Source organism: Falco peregrinus, chromosome 7 (assembly GCF_023634155.1).
Source record: "Falco peregrinus isolate bFalPer1 chromosome 7, bFalPer1.pri, whole genome shotgun sequence".
NCBI lineage: Eukaryota > Metazoa > Chordata > Aves > Falconiformes > Falconidae > Falco > Falco peregrinus.
Genome location: NC_073727.1, coordinates 91,590,594 through 91,605,931, shown reverse-complemented (window position 1 = coordinate 91,605,931; position 15,338 = coordinate 91,590,594).

Genomic DNA, 15,338 nt, shown 5'->3' with positions numbered 1-15,338 from the left:
CTAAGCATCATGCAAGCAATCTGTTTGCATGTTCAGCCTGTCACCAAGCCATGGCCCCCACGCTTTTGCAGAGATTACTCTGGGCCTGGCAGAAATAATCAGCATACAAGAGGGAAGTGAAGAACCCCTAGGCTTCCTCTGGATCAACATCAATGCAAACATTCATGCTACTTTGGCAACATATGTGTGGACCTCAGAGAGTACTTCATGCATAGCAGCAGCACTTGGACTTCAGCAAATAAAGGTTTCAGTAATGTAAGTGTGAACAAATACAGTCTTAATACACACAGATAATGTTATATAGTTTACATGTCTAAAACTGGTACTATTGAGGTGACTTTTATTTAGTTTTTTGTTGAAATTGCTGTAAAGATTTTACACATGAAGCCTCTAGATAATGAGATTTCCACGAAAATTTTTAAGGGAAATCATGAAAAACTTTTTTCAGTCTTCTCATGAGAATTTCATCTTTAAACTGGAATTGGAAATAAATAAATAAATAAATCTTTGTTTCTAGCCCAGCTGCATGTTCAATAAGCACTTTAACAAATGTAATTCTTAAAGAGCAAGCAAAACCTATCACATAAATGAGCAAAAATTTAGAAGCTAGTTTCATGCATAATCTCCCACACTTTATCAAACACACTTCCTTAAAAGTGAAAATATTTCATAAGGAAAACTGAAAGGACTTATTTTTGAGAGCTGTTTGGCTGCCTGATGTCTGCCAGGTGCCACCAGATGAGACGAAAGACAGCTGGCAACGAACACGTGATCTCTGCTGTGATGCCCTTCCCGCTCTTGGCCTGTACCCAGGCAGCCAACGCATCCCACTTCCCTGGCTCTCTGAATATGCACGGCCCGTTGGCCATCCAGGTAAAGGACTCCAACTCTTACCTCCTCCTTCTTACAATCTGCTTTAAAATACCATTATTTCACTTTTTCCATACATCTGTGAAGTGGTTAATTATACCCTCTCCTCTGGCCTCAGCAATATGCCTTGTTTCCCCCAAGCAGTAACCATCTAGGAAGAGGCAGGAAGATCCCCTTCCCTGCCGCACAGGTCAGGAAGCACCAGCCCTCACAAGTGTCATGCATGAACTGTCCCAAGTAAAGATTTACTTGGTCTAACCAAGCAGATTCATAGGGAGAGCACTACCAACTCACAGGGAAAGGACCAGTTTTGGGACTCAACTGGTTTTCTGTTTCTGCTTCATGTTTTCTCCTGTGACTTGCAGAAGGAAAAGGTGGAGAGCCCTCAGCTTCCTCTTGTTCCCTTCCCCGTGTAAGGAGGCACCCTTTCAGTCAGGAGATTACCCCAACCCACGTCTCCTTAAGATGATGACATCCAAGGACTGAGTCTGCCTCCAAGTGTTGGGGGTTGGTATTGCTGTCCAAAGGGATGTGATCTGGAAAGGTGGCTGTGCCAGCCCATGTGGACAACACATGCTTCCTGTTCAGTCAGAGCACAATGACATCTCTCTATTGCTGTTCATCAGCAAAGCTCCCACATCCAGCCCTCTCTCATTAGCCTTGAAGACCTTGCTTGGCCTGACATTCCTCTCCATGCATTTTCATAGATGCTTTCCTTGTTCACTTTTCCTTCAGTCTCCATGCTATTTTTCAGACTGTTCTCTACTTCAGGAAAACAGTATTGCTGTTCCACCTCGATGTGTCTGATGAACTACTTCTCCTAACTCTATACACAACCTGCGAGTGAACTGCTCTTTCACCTGGAGAGGATGGTTTCAAAACCAGAAATGAGGTGAAATGGAAAATAAAACTGGAGATGGAGGAAAGGTGGCAGGAAGATAATTTTATTGTATTTAACCTTAAGGAAAAATCATGTTTACTCTGTCTTTTTCAATTTGCATTTCATCCTAACTAAAAAGTACTTTTACACCCTAATCAAAAAGTACTTTTACATATATATGTGGAATTATTTTGCAGGCTTAGGTGGTGTTTGTAATAACTGAGGGTGGCAGAATTCAGAACCTCTGTTTTGTGCTCCCTCATCAAAAGCCAGCAGCGCTGCTTTCTACCTGTTTTGCAAAATAAACTATCAAACCCTGACCACACTGTAATGTGAAAAAAATATAATACACAATTATAAAAATATTGTGCTATTGCTGGTTCTAGGACATCAACAGTGCTGGTATCTTCCATCATGTATTCTTAACAACACACCAAGGCCTTTGGTCTTCCACACTGACCAGCTACATCTACCACAGGGTGCTGGAAAACACTAGGAGTGAGAAGCTGGGGCAGAAAGCTCTTGTGGGCCCATCTGGACCAACCACCCTATTGCCAGTCCTGTGGGGAATTGGACTTGGTGCCCCAAGGAATCACTGACACATGCTCTTACAAAACCTGCAGCATCAGTGTCCAAGGAAAAAGATGGAAAAACAGTCAAAGTCTCAGGTGGGACTTGAATTTTCAGAGCCATGCAGGGGTTCCCCTACATCTCACAGGCCTTGGATTTCTCAGAACAAAGAATTCTGGATTAGTGAACTGTGGGTGGACCACTCGTAATCCACCTGAGTTATTCTGGTAGGTGTTACTGAGCAGATGACAGATCTCATTCAGGCACAAAGCTCCTTTAGGGAAGCTCAGAAGTCAGCCAGCTTCTAAGTACCCTCTTCCTCCTCATTATTTCCATGTCTCCTAACTGTAAACAAAGTCACTTAAAGGCCCTAGAAATCCCAGTAATGGATCTTATTCTCAGAATAAATTCTGGGATATTTTTATACTTTACAGTTTCCAAAAATGTTATCTCTGAAAATGAATCAACTAATTCCTTATGTACACTAATGTTGTTAGTGACAGTTTTGGCTCCACCATTGCCAAAGTAGAAAGCACTTTTTTCCCTTTTGAGTTACTCTGCATACATGTATCACAGAAAATACTGCACAAAAAGCAGCTTTGGTAATGTCTTTTCCCTGCAAGCATTTCAATGCACCAAGTGCTCATTTCACTGTGTTGTTTACCTTCATCAGTGGTGACCAGCTGTCACCTACAACAGCTGGGTGTCTTGATCAGATAGTTTGATTTATTGGAAAAATAGATGTTCTGATCAATTGCATGTAAATCCAGGATATTTTGGACACCTCAAAGGAAGAGTGGGCCACTGGGTAAAAGGTTTTATTTATAGTCAGTTTACTTAAACCACACCAGACCAAAGAAGTAAGAACACAGGCATCAGCAAGAAGTCTTTAGTTCTCTCAAGCAGACTAATGGAAAAGAGAAACTGTATTGCTGCTGGAGCATAAATAAGGAATCTTAGAGTTTAGACAACCTCTGCTGAGTGCCAAAGGGAAAAAATAGATTCTAGCAGGAATTACGCAACAAATACTTCTGAGAATCCGAGTCCTACCATCTACCTGACACTATTTTTAACAACAAGCCAAGGCCTTAGGAAGCTATAGAACTTTGAAAATGGGTGTGGAGGCTGGAAACAGGGATAGCCACATGGCTGAGATATGGTGCCATATTTTGCCTTCTTTCTCCATTCTTTAAGTTGCCAATGGGAAACCTAATACCCATTAAACATGCCTTCTGTATTTACCGGTGACTGATAGGAACTGGTGGTCTTAATCAGTGCATTACTCTCTTTATCTTCTTATGACTTATAATGTGTTTAGCAACTGGAAATATTTGCAAATTTTATACATATATACATACACAGATATATGTGAGCATGCATCAGATGCCATTGTAATTATGCTACAGTATATTCAATATCATATATAAATTACTGCCTTATTCTTTTTCCTTTACATGAGGAAAGTATGTATTTTGACAAAAGGAGTCATAACCAAAATACCCCCCCAAAATGCTACTTTTGAGGAATTTCCAGTCAATTCAGAAATTTAAATTACTAAAAAAAAAGAAAAACTAAAAATATATATACATATGGATTTTCAGGCAAATTTTTGCATCTTTGCTTATACTGTGTAATATTTCAGAGCTACACTCTGTCCTGACTGATGTTTTTTGCTTTTTTCCTCATTTGAACAGGGGAAGCCTAGGGCAGTGGATGTCACTGGAAGTCAAGGTGCCTCACAGACAGGCATGCTTGCCTTCAGCAAGTCTACAGATTTGGTCCTCGGGAAGTCTTGGTATCTTCAAGGAGAAGTGGCAACTAAAAAAGCATTCTGAGTATCCACATTTCAGATGCAAGTCCCTTCTGCAGTCCTTAATCTCCCTGAGTAGGACTGCTGTCTAATTACAATTCAAACATCTGAGCTGCTCACCCTGAACTCTTTGTGCAATCAGTAGCACTTTAAAAAAGAGATTCATCTGATCTCATACTGATATCTAAAGCAAGACAAAATAAATCATGCCTAGAACTGCTTCTCTCTCTCCACTGACCCTGAATAGCATAGGATGCATAGCTGGGATTTGGAGACCTATATCACAAGCATCTACATTTGCACAGATGAATCTTATTGCCAGTTGCTCTTTTTCAGTAGGAAATTACTGCATGTCCCATCCTAACGGGGAAGCTGTGATCATAAATGTATCAATGAATCTGAGATAACTGGGATCCCCGATGTTGGTGATGTGTCATATGAATCTCGTTCAACATGTGGAAAATGTGCTAGTCTGTCCTTAAGTATGGCTATGTTCAAATACAAAGGAAAGTTTCTTCCAGCTAGTTAAAGCTGTAAAATGCGTGATGCAAAGAGAAGGTCACAGTGGGAGTAAAGGGCTCACCATCAGGGTTTTAATTTTTGGCTGCCCATTTGAATATATCTCCCCTGGGATTCAACCATGACCCTGGTGTTCACACCAGCTAATGTCTTGCTTTACCAGTTATTGCTCAGAAGGCACTGTTGGAAGGTGGCCCTTTGCATCCAAAGTTCTTGAAAACATAGAAATGCAAAAAGAGACGAGCAAGTAGAAGCAAGTCTCCTTAGCTAAAGGTATTGTTCCAAGCCTGTCAGTAAGCAAGTGTGTCTCTACTACACTGAGGTCCAAGACACGTACCAATATGGTTTGTTTTTCAAGTGTAATCAAGTTGACATCTATCTACACTGATTACACTTCAGAAGGGGAGAGGGAAATTCGGAAGGTGGGAGAAAGGTTCCCTGCTCTCTGGTGGCTTCAGATGTATCCTCCACAGGGTAGCTCGGGCCTCTGGGCATAGCCCTGAGAAATGGGTGGTGTGTGAGGAATCATCCTGAAGGTCTTCCGCCTCAGAGATGCTCTTCCCTATTCCTGCTTGCTCCTCAGGGCAGTAATTTGTTGCTGGTCTATACCAGCAGCAAATTATAGCAACCCCCGTGCCAGTTCAACTTGCATCTGGGAACTGGAAGAGGCGGGGGAGTGAGGGACAGAGGGCTCTGGCCTTTGCCTGACCATGTGCCTGGTAAAGTACTGGTACTATTTAGTCAGTTTTCTGCCCACTCTCCAGCACATGGTGCAGGGGGAGCTATGGTGACTCTGAAGCTTCCTAGTCCTGACTCTGTTATCCGTCAAACACAACTCAATCTGCCCTTTTCTTCTGGCTCTTGCAGTTCACAACCACACAAGAATTTCCAAAAATACAGTGGCAAGACTCTGCTCCACTGAAACTCTCTTTGCATTGGAGAGACTGTGTGGCTCAATTCTAAGCCCTTCAAAAGCCAGTCCGAGAAGAAGTGCTGACTAGTTTTTATCATATTTGTATAGCATCCTGAATGCCAAATAACACCCCTCTTCATGACTGGCACAGCTTTATTACATTGCTCTGCAAATGACAAGATGCTGCTATCACAGGATGCACCAAGTATGACAAGCTACTAGCAAAACTTTATACAGATTGCATTTTTATTCTCCCTTTATGGTGGCAGTTTATCCAGACCCTCATTTCAAGATCCTTGCATGATAGTTCAGCTGGTTTTTACTGCTGTTTGGTTATCACATGGGTTTAAAATCATTGTTACAAACACAACTCTGTCCTTGCTGCCAACAGCATTTAAATAAAGATCATCTTATTGAGAGTGGGAGTGCTAAAAGATTGCTCTTGTTTTACTGGTCTTGTATCCAAGGCAAGACAGAGTCAGGAAATCAGGCTGTTATTAATTAATATATTACAAGCGTAACCTACAGCCTTGAATGCATCTCCTCTGAAGAGAGCTAGCCCTTCCCCTGCCTGCCCAATTTTGCCAGTGGTGTTAGGAGATGTAGTGAGAAGTCACTTTTTAAAGTGATTCACACACCACAGCTACATTGTTAATGTAGACCACATAGAAACAACTTCTCACATCTTTCTATTTCTACTTTTCTTCTCTTGCTAAAGCAATTTTCTCGATCTTTGTCTTGTGCCAGTATGTGAATAAGAGATTACAAAGAGACATTTGGATGTTTCTGTCTGGGAATCCTGCCGTTAGCTAGCACACTTGATGTGCAGCTAGTGCATGGTCTCTTGGCTGACTTAACTCACCCCCATCTGCTAGACTGGCTGTGTGCCTGCTCACAAGTCGGTCAGCCTGTTTCACTAGGACACAGGCACCAGCAAGTATGCACTTGGATGTACAGCACAAACAGCACTGCAACGTGCCATGCCTTCTTAAAGAAAAGAGTAATTCATGACATGGTATGACACTACAGGTTTTGGACTGTCACATGTTGCACCTGTGTTTTCAGGCAAATCACATCAAAACACTAACTGAGATGCTTTCACATGTACCTCTCTTCCCATCCATAAGTGCAATCCTTCTCCCAGTTCTTCATTTGAAAGAGAAGTTGGTGTGCAGAATTTATATTTTCTCCTTGGTGGCTCCTGTGTTTCCACAGAGACTTCAAGTGTGATATGTTAGAAGGAGTCAGTAAATCTGAAGTTCTTGCCTGAACATGCCTATTTAGGCTTCACTTTCTTGAGTACAATAAGGAGATAACAGACAATAAAGTTTTGCACCATCAAGTTATACACAATTGCATATTTAAAAAAAAAACAACACTGCTATCTAGTAAAAGACTGTCACCAAACCTGTATCAGCTCCATCAGCTAACACAGACTGAGGACAGATTAACTTCTAACTCACAAGGCCACACCTTTTTAGGCTAGAAAGTCACAAAATAAGGTCTAGTCATTGATCTGTGTATTAAGGAATGCAGACTGAACATATCTGTCTGTGAGAGACATTAGAAGTTTTTCATGGACTTTTGGCATGTCCTGAGCTCTATATGGGGTCACGAGAGGGTATGCAGACCAACTCCAGGTTTAGGAAAAGCTCCATGACATGGGACTGTGCAATCAGAGTCACTAACACAGTGTCTGCGCTGTAGCTCTACATGATAATCGTGCAGCAGCTCATGCCAAATCCTTCCTCCCTGCACCCAAAGCTTTCAAACATAATTTATAACATGACTCATGCCTTTAACACTTGGGTACAGGCTTACTCAAACCGAAACAAAAATTCAAGCAAGCTCACAGAATCATTGCTTAGTACGACCTGCCCACTGCCTTCCCATAACTCTTTCCACCATGCATAAATTAAAGGAAATCCACCAAGAAGCTGGAGATAGAGCCAAGTATGCACAGGTGAAAACACTGAAGGAAAAAGTACCAGTAGCATAGGTACAGCCATAGTAGGGGGATACACTCTAGGCTAACCATGTTGACTTGGCTGGTCACTTGCAAACATGGGCAATGATGGATTACAAAATTAACAATCCACATATCAAAACCATTGGGTGTATAAACAATTGTAGAACAAGACCCTCATCTGCTCACAAAATTCTCCTTGGAATTGCAACAGAGAGGTTTTCTAGTGGAAATAATAAATATTTATAGATGGGAGGAGGAGAGAATTTTGTACCAGAGATAAGCTCATGTTATTGGTCCAAGGAAAAATTGTTGATATTTAAGTGCAGGATGACCATTCTGTCTGTTTTGTTGGCAATTCATGCTTTATATGACACTAAATTTAAGTAAGATTTTCTGTAAAATTAGAGGAGAAAAAGCAGCAAGCATAATTACTTATCTTCTGGCATATTTTTTCTACAATTCAATTATATACTTATCCCACCAAGGTGGTCACACTCTCAAATATCAGTGTGACACTGATCCATGGCAATTTACTGTGCTTATGCCAAAACACATTGCTCCCCATTATTCTCTCATTGCACATGTGCCTTAACATAGGTGCACAACTTTTAGAAGCGTTGCATTAAAATTGTGATTCAACCAGTTTTGCTTAGTCACTGCAGAGATACACAGAGATACAGAGCAGTGGTGATAATACCCAGACGAGCAACAGGCTGAAGACTTTAATGATCAAGTAAAGCACAGCTCTGCACTTGCACTGGACATCTAGATTCGAGCCCTCAATTACTTAAATACAGAAAACATATTTGTGACATCTGTTTTTTCTTTTGTGACACATCACCCCTGACCTCTAACCATTAAATAACCATCTCTCTGAAAATTTATTGCTCTGAATTTCAGTATTATATGCCAAACATTTTGTTACTTATTCAGATGAGATTACCCACTACTGAATTCAGTGATATTTGTTGTAAAAATATTGTGACCAGTATTCAGCTCATTTTTATGGGAAGGATTTCATCCAGTGCCCCTAGTAGACAGGAATTGTTTTTTAAAGATAAAAACCAAATTTACTACACAGCCCAGATTGCAATAGATTAAAACGCAATTGTTAATATACAGGGGTCCTCCTCTCTCCTGTGGAAAAAAACAAATAAACAAACAAACAAAAAAAGAACAAAAAAAACCTCCAAACAACAACAAAAAAATATCAGGCTTTCAGGCAGCAAAGTGGTAGCAGAAAGTTGGTGATTTTCCCTTCCTTTCTACATACCTAACTCAATCCATTTGCAAACCATAGTGTCTGCACCACGCTGCCTCAGGGATGGGAGACCAGAGGTGCTGCAAACCAGGACTGATGTGCCTGACAGAGCTGCACAGCAAAGTCTGAGTGATGACCTGAGCCATGCCCGGCAGTAGCCAAAATTATGAGTCGTTTTTCTTTCCTGGAGCGCTGCATTCAACTACAATCACAAATGTGGCATATGTAGTAGCCAGTCAGCTGCCAGTTGATTCTATATATATTCTCACATTAAGTTTTTGAAAGCCATGTAAGGAAAATATTTTACATGCAAAGAAATATGCTGCAGCTTGGTGATTTTCAGAAAGCTTTAGGGGCCAAAGCCAGAGTGGTACATTGGGAGATATTGCTTGGCATACACAAGAGTGCTTTCTCTTAAAAGAAACGTTCAAACCTGAGATATTGCCGACTAGATAAGTGCTGTAGCTTGTCCCAGTGCAGATGGAATTTGTTTAACCTATTATTGTGTCCCAAATTAATGTACCAGCTGGGAAAGATGGTGTTCAGCTACTTTACTCATTTATGCAGCAACCAGTAAAATTAATCATATCTCTTTATGGCTGTATTTTGCTCTAAAGGTGTTCAAATGTAAGAATAGAAGTATCTCCTTAAAAAATAAAGGGGCCAAGGAACACAAAAGGGTCTATCTAACAAGTGAAATAGCTGAAAACAACAAACAGCTTTTTTAAAATAATTCTAAGTTGCTAAGTCAGTGGAGTAGAATTTAGGTAGAGGACGAATCTTGGATTATACTGAAAAGGAGTCATGAAAGAGTCATACCCTTTCATGACAGCTTGGAAACTGGGAGCTTTTCACTTCACATTGCCTATTATTTTGTAAAAACATGCAGCAGTCATTCTCAGACACTGTTTTATTGTCCGTTACTCTGTGTATGTTCATGGACGAGTAAGCACTCTGAAACTGTGACTAACTTACAGTTTAACAGTTAGTTTTCCAAAGTGTCCGTCGAACATCAGTTCTAAAAGGTGAAAGCCTGCACTATCTGCAGACTTAAACTTGGATCTTTAGGTTTACAACTCTAAATCATTTCTTTTGCCACTAAAGATAGTAGTGTGCTTGAAAGCTGGTGACCTTTGTAGTTTAGCCACCTATAAGAACTAAGAAAATGCTAAAAAAAAATAATAAAACCACATATTATCGCCTTCTTGACACACACATGCATACACACAGAGAAAACTAGCAGCTCTGTTAAGAATGGGTTGGCATGTGGCTTTTCAAGATCTTCCATGTATTTTCACTGAGAGGTCTAGGAGAAAAGCAATTGGAAAACTAAGGACAAACAGCCAACAAAAAAGTATTTTCTTTTTTCCCCTTTAATTAGAATTCGGTTTAGCTACAAATGATCAGGGAGTAGTATCTGAAAACCCACATTAAAAAAAAACAGAACTGAGAATAATTTTGCAACCTCTCTGGGAAAGGAAATCAAGTCTACAAGCTTTTGTGCTACAGTTCATCCTGATATAATTTGTAACAGCTAGGAAATTAATGCTAAACAATGAAGCTCATAATGAAAACATTGTGAATGACAACATTAACACAATACAGAGAGCGACTCACTTCCCATCTACCAACAGCTAAGGTCCATTACCCATATGCAGGATGCTCAAGTAAGGAAAAAACAGGCCAGGTTTCTAGCTGCTAATCAGTGTTGATAGAAGAGCAGTGTGCAGTAGCAGAAGAAAAGATGAGATTAAAGTGAATATTGTACTAATGAGCATGTTCTTCCTGATGAAAGATTCTAATGTAGACTGTAAATCCCTTTTTCTCTTTCACATGCTTATCACAGATGTCTCTATCAGGTAAACTTAACCACAGAATTATGTGGGTAGATGCCAATGGACATGTATTTAGGTCTGCAGCTAAAAAGGATTGAGGTGTTTTGACTCTAAACCCTGCAAGGCCCTACTTCAAAGCACCTGAGTGCAGCAGCAAATTCCAATTCCTGTGCTAGGTCTGTAATATTGTACACGACACCAGGGCCAGGTTAGGCTATGTCTGTATCAGGGAGTACCGCAGCCCAGCAGGACACACCCTGTAGTGCAGAAATGCTGGTGCTGGGAACCCAGTCACTGCAGAACATGCATTTCATAGGTTTACATCACATCATCCTAGTCTGGTGCCATGGACCAGATGCTCCAGCATGGGAGTATGCCATGTGTCCTCCCGGAACAGTTTCTGATTTCGTTTCTTGCAAAAGAAACCAGATTGAGCACTGTGAGAGTACACTGCAATGCAAAGCAAGTGCTGTGAAGGGGGATCAGTGGGAGAATCAGTTTAAGAACATACTCCTGATCCAAACAAATATGTTAGTGCACATACTCTTTGCTGCCTCAAACCAAGCCATTGAAACAAGCTGCACGATGAGCAGAGCCAGGACAAGCTGAAAATATCAGTGTATGTTAAATCTATCCACCTTTGGAGATGAAGTGTCATATTCACAAACAGGTTAATGTTCCTCATCCAATTCATATCCATGAGTCTCCACAGAGCACAGGGGCTTCATTGTGATGAAGACCCTAAAGAAGCACCTCAACCTTTTTATTCAGTTAGTGAGTCCTTAAGATAGAGACTCAGCCCCTAGATGCCATCGCTGCACACCTGTATCATCACACACATCACACTGACTGAAAAAGCTGCCAGACTTAACAGACCAACTGCATCTCATTCCCAGTGTTCTCTGAACCCACTGTTGTCTGACATACTGTCTGAACAGGATCCATGAAGTTCCCACCTGTACTGTGGGCTGCACAAGTCCATGTTTTATCTCTACCTGCAAGGAGTCACAACTCCTAGGACTCAGCCAGGCAAAGTGAGGGAATGCTTTCTATCCCTCCTATGAATTTATTCTGTTATACAGAAAAAGAGTTCAAAATGCACTGAGATTTAAAAAAAAAAAAAAGAAAGAATAGCAGATCAAACAAAAGTCTGTAGATCAGCAACCTCTATATCCTTCTCAGGAGAAGCATGGCTAAGCAGGACTAGGCAGAGCAGGAACAAATACAACTGATCAGAAATACAGGTCTGTACAAGTCTGTGTAGCAGGTCCTCCTTGCCATGGTGAGTAGAGCTGCACTCCCCAGAGTGATCGCTGGACTACTGAATAATCAGTAGAAAAAAAAAAGAAGACATGGAACCTAGGTCCTCTCCAGTCTGCCTGAGCACTCTGCAGACTGGGTACCTCTGATCATGACTTCTCTACTGCTGTGTTTTAAAGGAGAAGCTGCTGACTTAGTGTGGATCTCGGTATGGGGTGTTGTTGGCTGTGCCCTAGAGAAGCCCCATGAGCTCCAGATACGCGGGTTGTGAAAGTGCTGGACCATAGGCCTGCAGATCCCAAGAGGGCTTAGGAATAAACTGAGATCCAAAACATAATCCTCTACAATAAAAAAAGTTCAATACAGGAAAAAAAAAAGGGGGGGGGGGGGGGGGCGGGCAGCGGGTAAATAAGCTCCAAGAGAATTTCAGGGCTATTAGTATTAGACAAGTGTATTCAAGAGCACAAGACTGCAGCATTGCTGAAGAGCTTTTAGAAGTTGATTTAGGTGTTCATTGCTTTTTTAAATTAAAGCACTCAGGTATAGCATAACTTAAACTATTTGTGTGTTCAGGATGTAATTTTAGTATCTATATCCTGCCTATTTCTGCCTTAATTGTCTTTTACTATGACTTTACAAAGACTACTTGACATTCTGTATGCATGAATCTTATCCACAGCTTGTTGAGCAAACCTGAGATGCTCTTGGTGAGTCTGAGAACCAAGAAAGGGAAAAAAGGGCAGCAAAACAGACAGCAGTTATGTTTCTTGTTCCTCACTGAGGGCAAAAGAAAGCAACTGTGAGCAGCAAGGGAAATGTTTGGTCCCATCACAATTTACAAGTGAGTGAAAGTTGCTGTAATTCCCCAGGATGTGCTCTGCTGACTAAATAGCACCAGACTGATGTCTCCAAGGAACAGTTGCTAACTACCACTGGGGCAATAAAGGTGTACAGATAGTTGTTCCAGCTTAATAACAACTAAAAGCTGACATCCAAATCCCTATTTGGTTCCATGGGCCAGTTTTCAGGCCTCTTGAAATCTCTTAGTATCAGATGGCATCTAATCTATTGCAGTTGTATCTGAATTAGAAAGTATTGATGTAAAATTTAGTGAACCTTCACATTCCAGACTACAGAGCATATAGTAATGCAATAGCAGCTGTATTTTCTGGGTTATTTTATTAACTTTGAACTAGTAATATTAAGCTCCTTTTCTACTCTGTTTTTGACTTGTACAACTAATATTTCATTAAAGAATAATTTTAAACATCCTGCAATCATTTCAACTGCAAAATTATTTTGTTTACAGATCATTCAGTAATAAAAAATGAACTTCGGCCATGGTAAAAATAGCAATTAATTGACTCCCATTTTGAGTCACATGGTAGCCTGCAGATGAAATTATGGTTTTGTGTGACTGAAAATAATGAATAATACACAAAGGAATTCATGCAATTATACGTCTAGTGTCCTGTACAAAGAACCAGTGAAACCATGAGATCCTTATGTTAGAAGAGCTACCTAAAAGGCCATCTGCAGTTGCCAAATGCTGGGGAAAATATTATTGCAGCCAGAAACACCAAAACCAAACCTATTTATCTGAACTATCCCTGAAGCATGAGTATAAAAATGAAATAAAATAGACATTGCTTGTTGGAAGCACATATATTTTGGAGCAAAAAGTGGACCCGAGTGCTCCCATTTGGAGAATGAAATTAAGATGGGAACACTATGCAGCGTTGTAGTTCCACCCTGACATGCTATGAATCCAACTACAGGCTGCTGTATTGCCCTTCTTTTCCCGTCTCAGACCCCTCCAAGCTCTGGTTATGTATTCCAGCCTACCTACCTTGAGCCAGAGAGGACAGCTGATCTGGCTGAAAAGCCATTTTCCCCACACACGTACAGAGGCTAGTCTGCAGCTGTTCAGTAATTTTTTTACACAATCTAAATCACCTCTTCACCAAACACTAATTTCAATATGATCTTCTAAAACCTTTTGTCCTTCCTTGAGCTAACCATGGAGCCCTGCACCTACTAATCTGACAGTCTGGCAAACACAATTTGAAGTCAGCCATGAGATACCCAACCACTGGATACTCAGTGGCAGGGCAAACCTTTAATTCAGAGCAGCTGACACTAAAGGCTGTCTTTAGTGTCTTTAGACACAAACTGTCTCTCCTAGCACCATAATCATCATTTCAGCACAGAATGAATAAAGGTCCAGGCTTCTCTCTCTAAATGAAGGGAATGAAGAGTTTATAACATCAGAGAAGCTCAAGTAAAAAAACTATACACTTTTAAGATATATTTTTAACATTTTATTTGCTGTGACAGAGGACTGGACACAGGGCTCAAAAGCTCCTCTTCTTTTAATTTCCTTCACATAAATTCAGTGACACAAGCCCAGCAGGGGCTATTAGACATAATGATCGAAATTCTGGCTGAGGTAGTCCCTAGCATGGTGTCTTCTGGAAGCTTGAAGGGTATACAAGAGGGGGGATTAGTCTCCTATCAAAACTTTAGTGTTTCAGGTACACTTTTCCTTAAATATCTACTACTGGCCTAGAAGAAGGCATGGGATTCACCCAACCTTTGACTAAATCCAGAGCACAGCCAACAACATACAGAACATACAGACACAGGTTGAAAAGAGCTCTCCCCTGTATCCATTTCTCCTGTCTTACATAGTGAACATTAGGGATTGCTTCTTAAAACTGGACCTTGGGAAGAAGCTACAGTAAGCTTTGGGGAAAACACAGCATGGAGATCTCTCGATCAGAACAGGGTATTTTATCAGGGTACCAGGTAAATTGAATGAAACAGTAAGGAAGTACTGAATTATAAGGGAAAGAATGCTACAAAAAGTACAAGGTAGGATAGGATATGTAAAGAATATGTAAAATATGTTCATCAGTATAAAAGAATTCCTCCAGGGAATCAAGAAAATATAGAGGAAAAGAAAAATTAGGGGTTTTTTTCTGTTTCAAAAGTCTTTAGTAATATTCAGCAACAGGGGGCTATTAAGGAACTGACTATAATTTTCAGATTAGTAGTTTGAAGATTAGAATTTAAAATGAATGTGAGGATGAAAGAACAGCAACAGTGCGTTTTCTGTATAACAGATGATAAATAGACATAATTAAGGCAGTATTGCCTAATAGAGAGAGGACCTATGGTAGCTGGCAAAGAAAAAACCAAAAACCTGGGGTCATAAAAGATGCAGGTGATTGTGAAAACAGTTGGGCTGTAAACTCATGAGCACAGAGGCAAAGTTGAAGGTTTAAACCAGGGGTCCTCAAACTACGGCCTGTGGGCCAGATATGGCCCCCAAGGGTCCTCAATCCAGCCCCCAGTATTTACAGAACCCACCCCACCCCACCCACACCCCACCCCCACACCCCCCCGCCGGGGGCTGGGGGGGGAAACCAAGCAGCCGCAGATGACTTCC